General features: G+C 38.7%; 1 protein-coding gene across 3 annotated transcripts in view; it reads right to left on the bottom strand.

The window, feature by feature from the left end:
• Positions 1 to 16,435, bottom strand: part of DNAJC13 (DnaJ heat shock protein family (Hsp40) member C13) — a 119,236-nt gene extending 102,801 nt beyond the window's left edge. For 2 of the 3 annotated variants that reach the window (XM_008976110.6, XM_003822516.6), the window contains exon 1: positions 16,176 to 16,435. The gene's annotated coding sequence lies outside the window, so the exon portion shown is untranslated. The remainder of the gene's footprint in view (positions 1 to 16,175) is intronic. The other variant, XR_004670727.3, reaches the window with a different exon arrangement.
• Positions 16,436 to 21,189: the final 4,754 nt, after the last annotated feature.

Below are 21,189 nucleotides of genomic sequence, written 5' to 3'. Positions count from 1 at the left end.
GACCATAAGGTTTTTAAAGACAGGGACTGGTCTATTCAACTCTTTATCATAACCTTTAGCACCATATTGTGATTGTCCAACTCTCTCCCACACTGGACTGTGTTTCTTGAGGACCAGAAATGACCTCTATCAACATCCCCAGTGTACAGAATTTTTAAAATGTCAAATAAATAAAGCTTTAAATCTGACATTGCCAAATAATGCCATGGCACACAATGGATACCTAAACACATTTTCCAAGAGTCAAACCAATTCCAAAAGTTTTTTGGTGAGCTACTAAGTGCTGGCCATTTTGCTGACACTACCACTTCAAAGGGGACCTACTATAAATAAGGCAATTTAAAAATAATTTTCTCGCTGGCACAGTGGCTCATGCCTATAACCCCAGCCATTCTGAGGCTGAGGTGGGAGGATCGCTTGAGACCAGGAGTTTGAGACCAGCCTAGACAACATAGTGAGACGTTATCTCTCAAAAAATAAGTTAACAGGGCATGGTAGCATATGCCTACACTCCTAGCTACTTTTCAGAAGAGAAGGGCTGAATAGCACTATTGAGTAGTGTGGTATTATTCTGAGGCTGAGGTGGGAGGATCACTTAAACCCAGGAGTATGAGGCTACCCTGAGCTATGATTGTGCCACTGTACTCCAGCCTGAGTGACAGAGTGAGATTCTGTTTCTAAAAATAAAACAATTTCCTCATTATAAAAGTGATATAGGTCCACAGTAAGAAATCTAAAATGTTCAGAAAGCAAATCATCATTCGTCCTTGTATCTGAAGATAATCATTTTAGCCTTCCTTTTTATATTTAGAAAAATCCTTAAACAAGATTGCCATTTGTACTGCTTAACCTGTTTGCAAAGAATGTTAACCTTTCCCCATGTAATTATTCTATAAGAAAATTATTTTTAAGGTTATATGCTATTCCACTTTATGAATATTCCAGAACAGTGCCACTCAAAGCATAGTTGCAAATGGTTTGTTTCCAAGCCACATCAAGGAAAGTAAAGAAATTGAGATTAAGTGTTTAGAAACTTCTATGGCGGTTTGATTAATGGACTCCTCTGGTTGAACAGGATATAGAACAGATCAAGATTGTTGAATCTGTGTGATGACTCACTCATGGAATCAGCCTCCTAACAGTCACATGCAATGAAACCACATTATGTACAATATTCATTGACTGTAACCTAGTATATAAAATCCAGAATCCATTTATTTCATCTAAAAAAGGTAAACTTAGCTAATTTTACAGGATAAATTGTTGGAACTGGCTGCTAATGAAAGACTGATAGGTTTTGAAAATACTGTATCACTTACTTCATTTTGAATAAAAGTTAAATATGGTTATTTCTTTTGTGACTTAGCTACTTCTCCCTTGCCTTAATAGTTCGAAACGCACTCTAAAAAATATTGTAGAGGCCGGGAGCGGTGGCTCATGCCTGTAATCCTAGCATTTTGGGAGGCTGACGTGGGTGGATCACCTGAGGTCAGAAGTTAGAGACCAGCCTGGCCAACATGGTGAAACCCCATCTCTACTAAAAATACTAAAAAATCAGCCGGGCGTGGTGGCAGACGCCTGTAATCCCAGCTACCCGGGAGGCTGAGGCAGGGGAATCTCTTGAACCCGGGAGGTGGAGGTTGCAGTGCGCCGAGATCGCACCACCGCACTCCAGCCTGGGTAACAGAGCAAGACTCTGTCCCCCCCACCCCAAAAAAAAAAAAAACAAAAACAAAAACAAAAAAAATTGTAGAAAATACACCAAAGTGCTAATACAAACTGAATAGCTGGAATTCTTTAAGCTTGCTTTATACCTTTTTATACTGTGAATACTAAGTCAGCAAGTATTTTTTACATAATTAGAAAAAACTTTTCAGAAAAAAAATTTTTATAACGGCTTGAGACATAATTCACATACCACAAATTCACTCTTTTAAAAAGTATACAATTTGGTGATTTTTAGTATATTTAGAGTTCTGCAACCATCACCACTATTTTCGGAACACTTGCATCACCCCAGTAAGAAACTCTGTTAGCGGTCACCCCCCATTATACCTCAGCCTCAGCACCTAGCAGCCACTAATCTACTTTGTCACTATGGGTTTGCTTATGCTGGTCCATACTGCCAAATAATATTCTGGTATATGGATATACCTATTTTATCCATTCATCAATTGATGGACACGGGTGTTGTTTCTACCTTTTGGCTATTATGAATAATACAACTATGAACAAGCATATATGAGTTTTTGTGTGAACATACATACTCATTTCTCTTAGGTATATACCTGAGTGGTAAAAACATTTTTTTAAAGATACCCTTATTTTGAAATTGCTGTCTTCATTCGTCCTGCTTGTTTTTGTATTACCAATTATCGAGAGCCTTTGTACTCTACATAGAACGCTCACCTCCTGGAATATTTATATGGCTTATACCTCTATCTCCTTCAAATCTGTGTTCAAATGTCACCTTTCCAATGATGCCGACCCTAAACATCTTGTTTTAAATTGTAACCACCCTCTTCCTCATTCTACTTAAATTGTAACCACCCTCCTCCTCATTCTACCGTATTCCTCTTACTCCTGTTTTTCCCCCATAGCACTTTCCACATTCTAATGTGCAATTTATTATTCACCTAATTCTACTGGAATATCCAGAGAGAGGTAGTTTTGTCTGTTCAGCTCACTATTGTTTCTACAGAGGCCACAAGAGTGCCTGATACAAAACAGGTGCTCAAAAATAAGTATTTGAGTTAAGGAATAAAATTCAGCAAATACATGGGCAATTCTGATATCTACTTCAAACCTGATGCTCTCACAGGGACTCCCAAATAGGGTTTTGTCAAACCTTCTGGAAAGGCATCAGCAATTCATGCTTTGAAAAATAACAAAAGGAACCACAAGTAACACCAAGTTTAAAGAAGCTTTTATTGTTACCAGAAAGAAGAAATTTCTTACAGTCAACTAACATCTTCCCGCTAGTGAGTATAGGGACAGCTAAATGTAGTCCTGACAGTTGGTATGGTGTTTTGTTTGTCTGTTTCTGGATTTCATACCTGGGATGACCAAAGCACCCAACTAAGATTTATTAAACCCAGTAAGCATTATCCCTGCCTTCTGAATCTTTTGCAGTAAATGATATTGCTGAAAAGAAACCTGGGCAGTATCTCTGAAGACTCACCAAAAAAGGGAGAGAGAGATATATATAGGTGTACAGATATTTTTCCGCTATATAACTGAAGAGTGGAACAATGGAAGAGAAAGGCAGATAGAAAAGGTGAATGGCTGATACTGAAGAATGGGGTTTGTATTCCTAGTCTATAACTTAAGATATTGGAATAACTGACTCTGTACCAAGGGCCTATCTTGGGAAAACTGAGAAACAAGAAAATGTGTTGAGTGGAGACTGGTTGATAAAATTAAGGATCTAAAAATTAAAATGAAAGGCAGAGAAAAATAAAGATTTTTAAATGACAACCATAAAAAACACAGGGCATGACCCAGAAGGAATAAAGATCCCTAATAAACCCATAGGGGGGAATAAGAACAAAATAATCTCATAATAACAAAAGAAATATAAGAATTATTAAATAAGTTTTTTAAATAATTTAAAAAATAAACACCTAAAGAATGACCTCATAGGTACCACTGATTTGGGGTTATAGAACTCCAACAGACCTTTTGGGACATGAATTAAATAACTTTACATCAAGAAGGCTTTTGAAGGTCTATAAACCTGAAGATGATGAAAGCACCAGACTCCAAGAGTCCTTAGATTAGGACAGATAAAAGGAGTATGAGAAGATCTAACACATTAAGATAAAAGTAAACTACCAATGACCTGGCCTATTAGAATAAATATTGTATTCCTGATGCAGATTAGAATGCTGACAGAAAACTAGTGTAGGAGGAAAGTAGCAGTACTTCAGTTCTCTGGAAGTTCATATCATCAGTACAAGTTCCTATGTCCAATATTTGCACACCTGATAATTTTCTGTCTCTAATATTTAAGAAAGCAACAAGTGATGTTTTACTCTGAATCCAATAAAAGGCTAGTAAAATGGGCTTTTTATGGAAGAAAATTGCTCCTCTATTTGAAAAGCCTGCCTTCAACTACGTTATATTTATGTAAGGGTATATCTGAGAGGTAAGGGAGGGAAGCGACACCCCACTAACTAGCCAGGTCAACCCCAGAAATAGTGGAATAATTCAATGCTATATTACCATCTGCCTAACCTCAAAATGGAAATCAGGATAATGCTTTTCCATTTTAAAACTCCATTGAAGACTGCCTTTAATAAAGGTGGGGAAGCAAGGTGACTCTAATCTGAAAATTTATGACATGTCCTGAAATTATTAAACAACTTATATTGAATACTCATCACATGTTGGTGTTCAGCCTATGCATTTACCATGCATTTATTTCATTTTGCCCCCATAACAACACTGCAGTACAGGTATGACTCTCATTTTATTGACAAGAAAACTGATAAATCACTTTTCTAAGGTAACACAGCTGGTAAGCGATTGGGCCAGACTTTGGACTAACCTCCTTAACTTCTACACCCTAGGTTCTTAACCTAAACTTTAATACCTTCCCTCAACTTTAAGGAAAAAAAAAAACTTCACCCTGACCATGTAATTACAGATGTATCATTTGACTGCAAATTCCTGGAATAATTCAGAATTAGTTTCAGTTATTATCTTCATCTGGACAGATGATACTTGTTAGAAATAACTTCGAAATCTACAATTTTAAGCAGTAAAACAAATTACCATATTCAACATAGGACAAAAGAAATAAAAGAAGTCTCCAAAGCTGAAATATTCTATCATCTATAAATAAACTTTCAAAATATTTCCTTCTTTATATAAGCTTAAAAAACATTTTTTGGCTGGGCGCCGTAGCTCACGCCTGTAATCCTGGCACTTTGGGAGGCCGAGGTGGACAGATTACAAGGTCAGGAGTTTGAGACCAGCCTGGCTAACATGGTGAAACCCCGTCTCTACTAAAAATACAAAAATTAGCCAGGCGTGGTGGAGAATGCCTGTAATCCCAGCTACTTGGGAGGCTGAGGCAGGAGAATTGTTTGAATCCAGGAGGCAGAGGTTGCAGTGAGCCGAGATGGCACCACTGCGCTCCATCCGGGCTGACAGAGCAGGACTCCGTCTGGGGGGGGTAGGACATTTCTTGACAAAGTGTTCAAAACAAACATACAATGACAAAAATTTGTTACCAATATATGATGTCAGGATACTCTTTAAAGAGAGTTCAATTACTCTAACCAACATCGAGCTTTTAAAATAACCAGATTGGCTAGGCACCATGTCTCATGCCTGTAATCCTAGCACTTTGGGAGGCTACTGTGGGAGGATCACTTGAGTCCAGGAGTTTGAGACCAGCCTGGGCAACATGGCAAGACCCCCATCTCTATTTAAATATAAATTTTAGATGAAAAAAAGATAAGATAACCAGATAAATGAGATCTGAGGCTGAGATCTATTTCCCGGCAGTGTAATATTAGCCCATCCACATTTTCAGGTAAATCTATTTTACATTCTCAGTAAAATCTTAACTACTGTTTGATAAAGTCATTTCAGCCAATGAATGGCAAGTGGTCTGGAAACTGCATTAACTCTTTTAGACCACGAAGATACTTTTAGACATGCAGGTAACTCGCTAATGAAGGTAATGGCAATGCACAAAGATCAGAAAATGTACCAACTATATATCATTCAAAGTGAGAGGTAGAATAATTTCAAGATAATAATTGGCAAATGAGTGAAGACAAGTCTAGAGGTCCTCCAAGTACAGTAGTCAGGTATCATTCAATCTGGGAAGACCCTGGAATACCTCCCTACGGCACTGATCACAGAGCTGCCATTCCACATGCTATACGTTAACTAGAAACTAGCACAACAGGCTACATTAACATTCCATTAAAGTGATGTTAATAATCTATTTATTACCAAGATAAAGCTGGAGAATTTTTATAACTGCCATTTACTGGCTGCGTAACTTTGAACAAAAGTTTCTGAATTTATCTGAATTATAGTACGTCTATAAAATAGGAATAACTGTCCCGAAGGGCTATGGTGAGGACTAAATGAGATAACCCAAAAAAAGAAGTCATTTTGGGTAATTCTATTATATCTTATTTTCAAGAACTTACCAGCTCTTGTACCTAATACAGCATTTTGGGGGGAAATTCTATTAAATTACTTGATTTTCTCTAAATCTTTTATTAATTTCAATCCTTCTAGTATGCAATAGATATCACCTAGAATGTTCACCTTCAAAAGTACAGTGTTCTATTGATTTAATCAGCATTCAGTTTTACTTAACCATTCAAAAATAACTATAACAATATATATTTCTTAAACTGAATGATGCACATGAGGGTGCCATTTATTATTGTTACTGTCATTATTATTTTATTGTTACAATTTATGTTTCCCATAAAACCTTTTTTAAAAGAAAAAAATATTGCTGGGTGCGGTGGCTCACGCCTGTAGTCCCAGCACTTTGGGAGGCCAATGCAGGCAGATCGCTTGAGTCCAGGAGTTCAAGACCAGCCCAGGCAACATGGCAAAACCCTGTCTCTACTAAAAATACAAAAAATTAGCTGGGTGTCATGGCACAGGCCTATAGTCCCAGCTACTTGGGGGGCTGAGGTGAGAGGACCACTTGAGCCTGGGAGGCTGAGGCTGCAGTGAGCGAGCCCTCATCTTGCCACTGCACTCCAGCCTGGGTGACAGAGTCAGACCCTGTCTCAAAAAAAAAAAAAAAAAAAAAAAATATATATATATATACACACACACACACACACACACACACACACACACACATACTCACACACACACGTATATATAAACACCAAGATAATCAGGATAGATGAAATTTTTAAAAATCATCTTGTCAACTATAACCCAACACTTAAGCTTGTCTTTTATTTCAACTTTATTCCTACAAAATACTATTACAAGTCAATCTTATTTACTACATTTTTAATATTCCCCACTTAGGTATTTGAAATTTCAGTTGTTAGAACCGTTTCCTTACATGTATCCAACCTAATATTTTTAAATTTATGTTTGATGGCTACAAATTAACTATGGCTTGAGAAACTTTCAAGGAAAAAAAAAACTTCCCAAAATAAATTTAATCTCCAGTCAATATTTCCTCTGTACATTAATAAGCTCTAAAAGTGATTCAAAAAAATCATCACTTATAGGCAAAAACTCTTAAGCAACCATTGATTTCCACTATTTATGATGAAAAAAATCTGTAAAATTTATAGTATCAGAAGCTCAAGTATCAAGCAGGTAATATCAGTAACAGTCATGTATAAGCACGTGCTATAAACAACCATAAACTGTCCAACTAAAAAATGTAAACAGTTAAATGGGATCTTGAATGAGATCTTGGTAGCAGCTGTATCACTAGCATTTGCCATTCTGCCAGTTGTTTAGAGGCTATTCGAAATAGCAGGAATTTATCTGCTCAAACTAACGTCACTTAAATTTCATCTCCTTCATTCCTGCAATTGTGTTCCATATTTCAAATTCTCAAAGACCCATGATTCTTTCTGATGAGGAAAAATCAAATTTACATGCCTTTTGTAATTAAATTGCATTGAAAGCATCTCCAATTTTTGCGAGTCAGCTTCACTTGTTTTCATGCTATATCCTAAATTACACCACCAAAGAAACTTCTGTTTGTTCTTTTTATAGAACTGTCCTACGGGTTAAAAAGTCAAATTCAGGGCAACACAGGCATTTTGGCTAGATTCACCTCTCTCAATGAATACTACTGCATCATGCTTTCGAACAACACAATATTCTTGCATTCTCTAATTTATTCCTGGCAGTAATACTGGCAAACCATTTAAGATCATTTATGGTTAAAATGAGAATGATCTTTTAGAAGACACATAATTTTGACAGAAAACCACAGGATTTGGGAGTCCAGTGAGAAGAAGCCTACATCAAGTTGACACTAAGAACAAAAGCAAGATGAAGGGACTCAACACCACAGACACTCAAGCCAATTACGGTCAAGCTATAAGCAAAAAAATTCACACACAGCAAAGTTAAGTATATACACATGGCTTGTGTTAAGCAAAAACACAAACAGAACACTCATTTAACTAGGGATGAATGAATACACTTAGAAAAAAATACACTAGTGAAAGAAGGATTGGCATTAATCAGGCTAGTCACCTGTTTAAAGCACGTATTTAGCATGATCAACTGTAAGTAATTTTTACACAAATATGACAACTTGCAGAGAACAGGTAAGCTACTAATTTTCCCATTTTGAGTCTGTAAAATGCAAGAACGGAACTTACTTTCATTAGCTCTGCCCTCAAGTAATTAATTAAAAATGTGAATTTGTTTTGAAATGCATAAAAAATAAGATGGATTGATGGAAAGATGGACAGATCTGTGATAAAGCAAGTACAGTAAAATGTTAATGTGAAAACCTTTAGGTGGGCATGTGGGTATCTAATGTAAAGTTCTTTCAACCTGGCTGTAGGTGAAAATGTTTACAATATGTTGGGTGAAAATTGTGGAGTTTGCCTTTTCTGATCAAACTCTCCTACAACAGAAACAATGCTACATTCCAAAACCACACTTAAAATGTAGCAGACATTCACATCATAGGAACTAATTTATGAACGTAATACTTCCTACAGCTATATCTTACCAAAAAGGGAGGGGTAGTAAGGAGAACCATGGAAAGACTAACCTTTTGAAAAAATAACTAATAAGAGTAATAGAGAGAATATCTTATATTGGCTTCTTGAGGATCTAGGTTTGTTTGTAACTGGATTCAAAATCTGAGTAAATCATAGCACTAGATTAGTTTGGTTTCAAACAAACGGTAAAAAATATAAATGGCTAACAGAATGTTAATTTTTACCCAGATTAAATAGCTACAACTAAACTGTTTAGATAGAATGTGCTGTGTATGGGGGAAACTGCCATATGAACTTTAACCCTATTTTTAAATTTTAGCTTCATTTTAATATATGACTCAAGTACAGGTAAAAGCATTTTCTTCTAAATGAACAACAAATCAGTATGTGTAATATGTATGATACCAACAGGAATCTTAAAACAAACCATAAATACATCACAAAGATTTTAGTACCTACCATCTTAGCCTTCCTTAACTTACTGAAGAACCCGATACCTTCAGAGATAGATGTCGTTGAAGAATAAAAAAAGCCAGCGGTAATATCAAATTTCATCTGATAATCATATCTTCAAATAATTGCCCAGATATTTTAAAGTGAAGTGATTGTACTGTCACATCATAATCAACTTTTAACTGGTTTCACTACCATAGGGTAGCTGAAATAATATGAGATCTCCACCATTGTTTTTAAAAACTTGATTCCTTTCTATTACAAACTGAGTATATATTAATGAAATACAGGGCAAGAAAAATTCAAAAGCAACCCCTAAATCTGAAGAAACACTTAATGGGAGGAGGTGACAAGCATACTTACCATAGCAGTTAATTTTTTTGACCTATTCTATTCAACAGTATAAATCAAGTATTGAAAAGAGACCTGTCTCTTCTATTTCTATCACACGTATGCTCATTTCATCTGAGGGGAATAATTTGTATTTCTAACAAAACAAAAGTTTATCTGTTGTTAAAAAAATTCAAATTTTCTGTGAAAGATGTATTACTATGACCCTTCCCTTTCCAAAGCTTAAAAATGCCTTAAAATACTCACCTGAAAGCTTTCTTTACAGAAACATGTTCACTTAAGCAATGCTTTGAAATCATTGCTATTGATCATTTACATATTTTTAGTTTATACACATTATTGTAACTTTATAGACCTAATTTCTATTTCATTTTATCTTTGAAGCATAACCTGGCTTATGCAAGAACAAACTATACTATTTCTGTAAGGTCTTCAGCTTATCAACTTATTAAGCTTATCAGCTTATTAAGGCACTTAATAATCATGCTCTACTATGGTAAACAGGCCCTGAAATGGGCAAAAGAAATTTTTAGCAGCCATATTTTAACTTGTTGCTGTTTTTCCTATCATTACAGTAAATGCATAATGCGGGACTAAATTTCCTAAGCTTTTAACACATACAACTTGAAGACAGTTTTACAGAAAGCATCCTGAAAACCCAAACACTGTTCTTTTTATACTATTAAAAGACAAAAGTTTAATTTGCTACAATTTCCCCTTCACTCAATACAAAATAGCAAAAACATACATTTCTAGTTTAGTTCTGAAATATCCCTATTATTCCTACCTCTTCTGTAGTGCTTTACAGTTTATAGAACACTACCAAATTATCTTAAAAAAGCAAAGTTTCACTTTTAAAATTAAGCCCATTAGCGCTAAAATTTGGGGGGAAAATGGCTTATCTGCTCTAAGATTTGATAAACATTCAAAATACATTCTGTAGCTTGACTAGAAGTTTGAGGAGAGAAACGCCATAGCCTTAGATGACTAAGGAATACAATAAAAGTGAGAACACCATGTATAAGCGTTTAAATGTATTACAGAATACATGAAATATTAGAGAACATCTCCTCCATTCATAACCTCACCAACCCTTCCATTAAGTTGTGGCAACTAGAGCTGGCAAAAATCAAAGCATCGAAATAATTTTTTTTAAGAGACAGGGTCTTCCTTTGTCACCCAGACTGAAATGCAGCAACACAATCATAGCTCACTGTAATCTCGGTCTCCTGGGTTCAAGCAATCCTCCTGCCTCAGCCTCCCGAGCACACGTCACCACAGCCAGCTAGTTATTTCATTTTTTGATGAGACGGGGTTGCTCAAGCTAGGTTGGAACTCCTGGCCTCGAGTGATCCTCCTGCCTCAGCCTTCCAAGTGCTGGGATTACAAGTGTGATTATTGTGCACCCAGCTAAAATAATTCTGGATTGCTTTAGGGGTTTTGTTTTCTATCTGATAATCAAAATATCAAACTCTTATTAATCCATTGCAAAGAGATATTACCACTGGGCATGTGCTAAATATGTGACTAGGCAGTGTTCTTCTAAGGGCAACTTGAGTGCTTAAACTGTAAAATTCCACTGACTTTAAAGCTCACTCTTTTTCACAAGTAGTCCATGAAAGTACAAGTAAAACTCCCATATGTCGACTATTGAATAAAGAGCATCTGAAAAGAATTACTAGCAAGCTATATGGTTTTATTGACTGAACCACACCTAAATGTACCTTTGCACAGGTAACTATCTTAAATTAGCAAAGATGATCATAACCATGTTGGTTTAAACTATTTGTTACAAAGAAATCTAACTCAGTTACTCTCAAAGGAGTTCCTATGATTAAGAATCACTCCACATAACAAGAAGTGTTATAAATTGGCATATGCTGGGTACGTGAACACTGCTGAAACAGAAAAAATATGTTGAAAACCACTGATTAAAATTTTGAACTAAAGTAATGGTTGGGCTAGGATGCCATCCCATCTGAGGCACTATGACTGGGAGCACTACTAGCATTTAGTGGATGAGACTAGATATTCAACATACATTACAGTCCCAAAGATAAGTACCATCCACACCATACGACTTTCAAGTGTCCAAGTGAGCCAGGTATGGTGGCTCACACCTGTAATCCCAGCATTCTGAGAGGCTGAGGTGGGAGGATTGCTTGAGCTCAGAAGTTTGAGACTAGCCTGGGCAACATAGTGAGACCTCGTCTCTACTAAAAATAATAATAATAAAAAAAAGTTAGCTGGGCATGGCGTGCCTATGGCTCCAGATACTAAGGAGGCTAAGGTGGGAGGATCGCTTGAGCCCAGGAGATCAGGGCTACAGTGAGCTATGATCGTGTCACTGCACTCCAGCCTGGGCAACAGAGTGAGGTCTGAAAAAAAAAAAAAAGAAAAAGAAAAAAGTCCAGAAGTCCAAATGGTTAGTTGGTTAGTCATGTAGGCAAAAACCTATTTATAATGAATGAATCCCAGACTCTAATTGTTTTATATATAACTCACCAAGTACATTTTGCAGGGTTTAATATACAGAGATTTTTCCAGGAATGTGGCTACAATGTAAATTAAGAGATTATACTTTATTAACCCTGTTCTTTTCTGACAATGCTAATAATCTCAATTGTGGTATTTGAGTCACCAATGTGACAAATCTGTAGACATCAACATTTCTGTCAAAAATCAAAATGGGCCAGGCATGGTGGCTCACACCTGTAATCCCAGCACTTTGGGAGGCCTGGGTGGGTGGATCACTTGAGGTCAGGAGTTCGAGACCAGCCTGGGCAACATGGTGAAACTGTCTCCTAAAAATACAGAAAAAAAAAAAAAAAAAAAATCAGCCCAGCGTGGTGGCAAGCGCCTGTAGTCCCAGCTATTCAGGAGGCTGAGGCAGAGGTTGCAGTGAGCCGAGATCGTGCCACTGCACTCCAGCCTGGGTGACAGAGCGAAATTGTCTCACACACACAAAAAAAAATCTCAAAATGATTCCATGTAAAGATACAAGCCTCTGACATGTCCTTTGTGTATTTTGGTATAATCATACTTAACTATTTACATATTGAAATGCATATAGTCAATTCTGCTATAATGCTTTCTTGATCATGTGAATTTTAACAGGATTGGTGTATTACTGAACAATTTGAGCATGATGAAAATGTCACATTTGCTTATAGTGATTCTATCCCAACACTAAGTGAACGCAGAAAATTGTACCCAACTCAACTGAGTCATGCAGGAATTCACAAAATACACACACACACTTCAGGTGGTCAACGAACCACATACATTCACATATATGTTACTAATTTTCCACTCCATCTTATAACTTTTTTTCCTTCTACTACTTCACAGTAATTCAGAAACTGTAACTCCATCCAATGCTCACTGCATTGTTTGCTCAAACTTTTTCAAGGCAAAATGTCATTATTATAGTATTTAACATGTACAAAACAGTTCTTTTTAAGCTCCTATCTTTTTAAAAAATGTATAATGATGACTGCTCTTTCTCTTGGGAGTTTTTTTCATGGGCCTCATAATTTTTGGTTAAAAGCTGGACATGTTGTGTAGGAGTGGAGATTGAGGTAATTTTTATGACTGGAAATGAGCACGCCTGTTCTTTGTGAGGCCTCTGGTGAAGGGTTTGTGTTAATCTGGTTAGGAGTTGGACTTAGTTTATGATTTGTTTTTGCCATAGTTATCCTCAGTGTATTACAGCCTTCATGAATCTGCAGAACAGTTTGTCTCTCTGGTGGGCGATGGTTTACTAGAGCAATGCCTGTTTCTTTGTGTTGTGCCTCTTTGCATAATCTTGTTCCTTTCCTAGTAGTATTTTGTGGGTTACTTGTTACTGAAAGCTTCTTAGCTTGGTGGCAGGGGGTTGGGGGTGGGGGATACAGTCTGATGTTCTGATTAAGTCTAAGTCAAACACTGTGTTCCTGAATCTCAGGAGGACAGCATTCTCGGTTCTGTTGACCACTCCCGGCTGCAGTTTTGGGCTCAGGGCCCCTCCTCCAGGCATAAGATTCTCTCCCACTTCTCATCTACCCCCTGAATGTTCACCAATGGGGCCAACAGAGATACCCTTCTCCCCAGAGATTAAAGCTTTTTTCCATAGAAGAGGCAGAGGGGAAGAATCACAGCAGTTTCTTGACCCTCTTAAAAGTTCTGTTGCTGTTCCTCTCCCTCCCAATGTGCACAGCAGACTCACGCAGGGTTCTTTCCAGTCTTTTCTAGTAGACCCAGGGAGGTTTGTGGATAAGAGTTTGCAAGATTGTGCATTCAGCTTTCATCATGCTTTTTGTCCAGTTGTGTCTGAAGACGGTAAACAGAAATTGACATCTACTCTCTGTAAGCACTGTCTCTCAAATTTTCAGCCACTGGTTTTGCTCTGTGGACTCTTTAACAGATTTCAAAACAGTCATGAATTTGTAGTGTAGGTCTTTTTTTGTTGCAGAAGTGAGAGCAAAGCTTCTTTTTTGTCTCAGGGCCAAAGCCAGAGGTAGTTACATTATTTATAAACTAAAGATAGCAAAGAAGGTGTTACTAATTATTTTTTATAAAAAGGGAGCCTTTATTGGGTCTAATAAAGTTGAGAAACACTGACTCAAGGAACTCTTTCAAAATATTAATAACTCCCCTTTAACTACTGTCATGTTTTACAGTGAACATTTAGGCCAAAACCTATTTGTAGCAACCAAGTTTGTGCTGCAGTTTATCTGCACAGCCTTGTTTCAATTACTAATTTAAAGTACCTCAATCAGATGCAGGGGAAAGGTATGTGTAGCAGAAACCTCAAATTCACCTGTGTAAACAGAACTGGTTGAGGAATGAAGCCAAATTAGTTAAAACACATCTTTTCAATTTCAACCCTAATTTGGGACCTATTGAGAACCGGACTCCACTATCAACCTTTTAACAAATTTAATAAAGCCAGTATTGTTACAGTCCACCTGGGCAAGGCAACCATCTTCTATTTATTTGTGGATAAAGTTAAATTATTCCAAATAATTCATTCACTTATTAATAATATTTTATTTTTTAGCTTAAGTATTTTGTTTACAACTAAGCTTGTTAACAATATATAACATTAATATATTTTAGACTATTTATTACTACCACTTTAGAAAAAGAGGAATATTCATTGCCTCTCAGTGGAATACAAATGCTGATATTTTCCATGAACTGAACTCTAGCCTTAAGGTTCTTTACATTCTTATTTCTTAATAATCCTCTGACTCCTCTTTTCCTCCCTTAATATGTTCTACTTCCTGTTTTCAAACAAGGAGTATAATGTAATAATTTCTACACAAGGACGTGTGTTGCCTGAATGCATTGTGATACTAATAGCACAAGCCAAGTTTGAGATATAGTAGCTTAAAAAGCGTTTCACATTACACAAAATGTGAACAAGGTTTTACGTTATATGATAGATAAGCCAATAAAGTACTTTCCAAAAATCAAAGAACTGTGTTCTGGATACCGAATTTCTGACAAGTGGTTTCTATAAATTTATTTTTTTAAGGCAAATTCTGTTTCATACTCCCATAAACTCAAAGTACTGGTAATATATTATAAAACCTTACCACTGTAATTTTCCCTGCAGGCAGTAGTTTCAAACCTAGAAACCTATCAAGTCCATAAACTGAGAAAGAAAATATAGTAAGAAAGAATTACTGGGGGCAGGTCCTGAACTTCTACTTTTTTCCCAAGACACTATATTACAAAAGGCTCAACATAACTGTACACTATAAAGCCCTTCATAGAGGACGCAACAGCATCAGGTACAGAACCTCCTTTTTGAGGGAAATCAGAATAATGTAAAAGGGAAAAGCAGAGGGAAAATGAGAAATAATTACTTTGGGAGACCACCGCCACATTAGGGTGAAATCTTTACTTTTTTCCCCCCTCTAAGCAACGGACACAGGAAACAATCTTAAGACAAAAGTGGTTAACGGAACACGCTACAAAAGGAGAAAATTTAAGGGAAGGCACTCTTAAGCATAGTTAAGTATCAAGCGATTAACAGCCACTTCACTGAGCGTCTAAGTCCTACTTCACCCACTCCAAAGGCCACATTCAAAGGTAAAATCACAGCAGCGGAGGAAAGGCCACGTGAATAAGCTGCCTTGCAGGAAGGAAAAGCCTTAGGGGAGAAAATGATTTTAGAAAAAGTACTGGAGAACAGACGACGCGGATGCTCATTTCCTAACAAAACGAAACAAAGCAAAGAAAGTCAGTCTGCAGGACTTGTTCGGAAGGAGGGTCGCTGACCCAAGGAAACAAGAGTTGCCGGCATCCAGCAGGAAGGGTGCTCAGACTAGGAGACTGGAAGGGAATCCCGAGGGCGGAACCCACAAGGGAATGAAGAGCCTGTGGGGTAAGGATATGTTAAGGCGAGTGGAGGAGCGTACTAGGTATAAAACAGGCAAAAAAAGGGGTGGGGCTGGACAGGGCAGCGCCCTGAGCTAGTGTCACTCAAAGCCGGGGGGGCGTCCAACGAAAGGAACCAGACCAGCAGCCTGGGGGAAGGGTAATCTGCTTCCTTAGCAGCTGCAGGCTGCAGCAGCCAAGACCACCCCGTTTTCCCTGCCCTGAGCCCCACAAAGTCCCCACGGCGTGGGAAGGGAGTAAGGCAGAGCCCCAGAGCCCTGTGCCCGGAGTCGGCTTTACCTTCGCGGGAGGCTGGAGAGGCTCCAGCCCTAGCTCCTCCCGCCGCCGGCTCAGCTTCCAGAGTGGGATGAGGCGCCCTCCGGCCTCCTCACCCTCACCACTTCCCCTTTCCCCCGCCGGGGCCCTGCAGCTCCGCTGCCGCGGGTTCCTGGTGCCGCCGCGGCGCTGCCTCCCCGCCCCCTCCGCCTCCTCCCTCTGCCTCTCAGAGTTTCACTCTGGAGGCCGCCATCTTCGCTCAGGCTTTGAGCGAGCGCGCTCTAATACGCCTGCGTCGCCACCACCCAGGCTGTCACGAGACCCAGTCAGCTGATTTCAACTCTTCCGTCTTCTGCCCCGCCCTCCCCGTCCTCCCCGTCCCGATCGTTCTTTCCCTGAAATTCTGCTTTCCTCCGGCCAGCCCCCAGCAGCTACACATGCGCAGAGTAACGACGCCGGCCGTGGGATTTGGATTCCACGCAGCGCGTCAGGGGGCCGGCGCCTCGGTGGGTGCTGAAAAGGACCCGCCCCTGGGCGCGCGCGCGTGCCCATGACCACGCCCCTCCGGCGTGTACCTTAGGGCCGCGCCCCTCCGCTTGTGTCCTGCGGAGAGTAGGGTCGCAACCCGGTACTTAAGCTTTAAGTCCGAGGAAATCTTGTTTTAAATCACCTCTTTTTAGCACTTGCCGTCAAGTGCCATGGAGCATCTGCGAGGCAGTCTGAAGCCTCAGCCTATCTCCTGGTTTGGCTGGATTGGGAGCCAGCAGGTTCATTTACTATTGAGACGTCCTGAACGACAGCAGAGCAGGGTTTAAGTTATGGATGCTCTGGAAGGTCTCGGAGACCAAATTCTCAGAGACGCCTAAGGCATTTGCAGGTGGGAATGCTGGAAAGATAGTTCTGGTAGCCCCATTTATTGTGTCCGGATCAAGTGTTTAGAAGTTTACTTAAAGCTGCTTAATCTTCAACTCTCTGAGATACGAATCATCCTCGTTTTGCGGATAAGTTGAGGCCCAGCCTCAGAGTACTGGATTTCATGTTTGCACCCAAGTAATTTGAACCCAGAACCTGTGCCCTCTAGATAACCATCTTCCTGAACCTCACCTGAGAGGGAAGTCAGGGCAGTGAAAAGAGGGGATATTGGGACTAAAGGATTCAGCTAGAAATTATGTGTTATCTGTGGGCAATGGTTTAAATAAGAAAGGTCAATGTCCACTCCCAGATCTGAGCCGTAAAGACCACAGTTTAAAAATTAGTGATTAAAAAAAAAAAAAAGTGATTCTGCTGCAGACTTCAAAGTAGAGGCAGTGTAGGGTGACCTGCATGGATACATTATTGTATAAGGGTTAAAGGTCTCTGATAAGGAGTTGAATACTCATTCTTCATGGCAGTCCTGAAATTGTGATTTCTTGGCGTCTCCTTCAGCAAGTTGGCTCATTTTATAGACAGCGATTGCAGGATGAAAAAATGTGGAAAAATGGTTTTTACAGACTTTACCTCTTGATTCTATTAACCCTTTGCCCTACCTTAGGGCGGAAAAAGACTATTTGTGTTTATCCTTAGACTTTTCTGTAATGCAGCAGTAAGATAAGGTGCATGTAAGGGAAGGTACTAGGAATAGCTGGGTGTGGGAAGACAGAACCCGAAATAGAGTAGGAAGGGAGGAGGAGGAAAAAGAAACAGGAGGACTGTGTTAAGGGGCCTTATTGGCTTATCCCATGGAAACAGAAACTTGTTTATATGGTTACAAAGCCTTCCAGTAATCCCAAAAGTAAATGTGGGGTATATTATTTCGATTTTATAGAAGCAGCAGACCCAGAGAGTCCAGGAGACTTGCTAAAGGTGACCTAACTCCTAAAGGTTGAGCCAAGATTAAGACACAGGGCCTGCCTGTAACATCAAGGCCAGTGAACTGTTCAACCTCCACACTGCCTCTCTGTTCAATATTTGAGACCAATAAAATCAATTCTCGTGTTGAGAGGAGCCTTAGGCATCATGAATTGTCCCCATCCTCTGTAGTGGAAAATTGCCTCACAAGACATCTTTTTCCATTGCATTTTTATAAGCCATTTTCCTTGTATTCAGCCAACTTGCACTCTCTTCTATGAGTAGTTATTTTGTCTTTGTTTCTTGCTCTTTTCTTCTTGTATGTGACATTCATTTAAGGACTTACCAGTACAGCTTATCACCCTTTCCCACTCCCTCTCCCGTGCATATCCTTCTAACTACCCCTGCTACAGATACTCATTTTAAGAAACCATATTCAAAGTACTTTCAACCATTGTTCACAAGATGTAGTTTCAAGCCTTTTCACAACCACTGGTTGCTTTTAATTGGATCCATACAATTGGATCCTTCTTAAAATGCCACAACAAAATACAAGAGTCAGAGAGAGTAGGACTTGTCTCTTCTTTCCCTATTACGTTAAATCAGTTGGATCCTTTCCCCACCCAACTCTTTTTTAAGAGTGACAAATGCACGCTTCTTTTTCTGGATTTGTCTTTTTATTCAAAATTGAAGTTTGCACTAGCGTTTCTGACACTTTCATAGTGCAGATGTATCAAATTTACAATCTAAATTATGTGATGTACACTTAAAATATTTCACAGCTTTTTAAAAAATACATTTCATAGCCTTTTAGGCACCAATAGCCTTTATCAGTCTCCAAAGTTAGCATACAAGGCTGGAGTGATCTAAGACTTTAGAGAGCCCACAAGAATGTCAAACACTTGCTTATCTAATTCCCATTGCTGCTAAATTGACCTTCCTAATTATATCAATGCCCAGATCCAAAATAAATCCTTAAGAACTCATACCACTCAACAATGCTTGAACTATGTTTTCAGTACAGTAGCCACTAGCCCCATGTGGCTACTGAACACAGAATAAAAATTAAAATTGTTACGAAAAAATGTAAAATGTTGCATTAGCAATTTTTATATTGATTACACGTGTTAAAAGAAAAAAATATTTAGGCCGGGCACGGTGGCTCACGCCTGTAGTCCCAGCACTTTGGGAGGCTGAGGCGGGTGGATCACCTGAGGTCAGGAGTTTGAGACCAGCTTGGCCAACATGATGAAACCCCGTCTCTACGAAATATACAAAAATTAGGCGGGCCTGGTGGTGCATGCCTGTAATCCCAGCTATTCGGGATGCTGAGGCAGGAGAATCACTTGAACCTGGGAGGGGGAGGTTGCAGTGAGCCGAGATGGTGCCACTGCACTCCAGCCTGGGCAACAAGAGTGAAAGTCTCAAAAAAAAAAAAAGTATTATTTAATGATACTTGTTAAAGCTTGGTAATAGGCTGAGCATGATGGCTGACGCCTGTAATCCCAAGGCTTTGGGAGGCCAAGTCAGGAGGATCACTTGAGGCCAGGAGTTTGAGACCAGCCTATGCAATGTAGTGGGACCCCATTGCTACAAAATAATAAAAATAACAGAATTATCTGGGCATGGGGGCATGCCCCTGTAGTGCTAGTTACTCAGGAGGCTGAGGTGAGAGGATCTCTTGAGCCCAGGAGTTCGAGGTTACAGTGAGCTATAATTGTGCCACTGCACTCCTGCCTGGGCAGCAGAGCAAGACCCTGTACCCCCTGCTCCCCACAAAAAAGATTTTATTCAGTTTATTTACGATCATTACAATAGGTACAGGAGCCACTGCAACAGGGGCTTGCAGTAAGGGAGAGAGACGGGGCTCAGGTCGGAAAACGACACGGGCAAGTATGCATTTATCTCCAAGGAACAGTGTGTGGGGGTCAGTGGATGGAAAATTACTAAGAGAAAACATCAGGGGTGAGCGGGGATCCTGGCTAAACCTACGTAACAGGATTCTTGCTAAAGACAGGCCAGAGTGATTAGACATCTTCTGGGGGAAGGTGAAAGATGAGGAATCTGATCACATATCAAGGGAATTTTGGCTAAACTGACTTAGCCAGGTTCTTTTGCAGACTAGACTTTTCAAGGAAGCACACAGAGGGGCCTAAGGAAAGGTTCAGAAGCCTGATTAAAATTTGGCTGAGCAAAGACTCTTTGTCACATGTGGAAATGATAATATTATGGCTGTATATTTGGTTAAATAAAATGTTATTAAAATTAATTTCACTTGTTTCTTTTAAGGAATGTAGCTACTAGTAAATGTAAAATTAAATATATGGCTCCCATTGTATTTCTCTTGGACAATACTGCTATTAGAAAATCTTGTGCAAGCAAACGGTAAGTGTCAGAAAACAACTACGTCGAGTTGGTGAGCTTGAAGCCTCCACAGAATCTTCTACTGGACTTCATTTTAATTTGTTATGTGATTGGTTGGTTGGTTGTCTTTAGTGGTTTTTCTCAAGATTTATCTGGCCACACGTATTTAGTTTTCTGTGTTTCTCTATACTGTAATTCAAATAATTGAAATTATTTACAACATATGACAAATTATGACATGAGAATTTCTTGACATATATACGTATGTATCTGTATATATATATAGGATCCACAATTTTTTTTTTTGTAACTGATAGCCTGGCTTCCCCAGCTCACTTAATCCTACCCCAGGAAGTCTAGTTTTATTATTAATGTGAATTAAAATATCTTTTTAAATAGTATAATGATGTTCATATATAAAGGATTTTGAATTTATAATATTTTATTAACAAAAACATGCTTTCATTTAATTACAGGAAATTATCTAGATTTGATTATATTTTCAAAGATGGATGAGGAGGGAAAAGAAAATAACTTATTCTGTGGTCTAACAATTTTAAACTATTATTGAAATTTTAACTGGTTAAGAAAAAGGCCTGTGTTCTTTTTCCTTATTAAATTTTACCACAACTGCTCTTTTACAATATATACACTGCTGAGGGTTTTCTAATTCAGGTGTTCTTACTAATTCAAATACTTCTTGTATTATCAGATTTGAGAAAACTCAAGAACCTTATGTGGTTTTTTCCATAAAGGGTTTTGAAATGAACAAGATTTCCAATCTGCTATGAAATTATTATATTCAGACATTTTTAGTCATCAGCACTTGAAGGAAATATAATGTAGT

The sequence above is a fragment of the Pan paniscus genome, chromosome 2 (assembly GCF_029289425.2).
Source record: "Pan paniscus chromosome 2, NHGRI_mPanPan1-v2.0_pri, whole genome shotgun sequence".
NCBI lineage: Eukaryota > Metazoa > Chordata > Mammalia > Primates > Hominidae > Pan > Pan paniscus.
The sequence above is the reverse complement of the archived record's forward strand: the minus strand, read 5'-3'. Positions and strand labels throughout refer to the sequence as shown.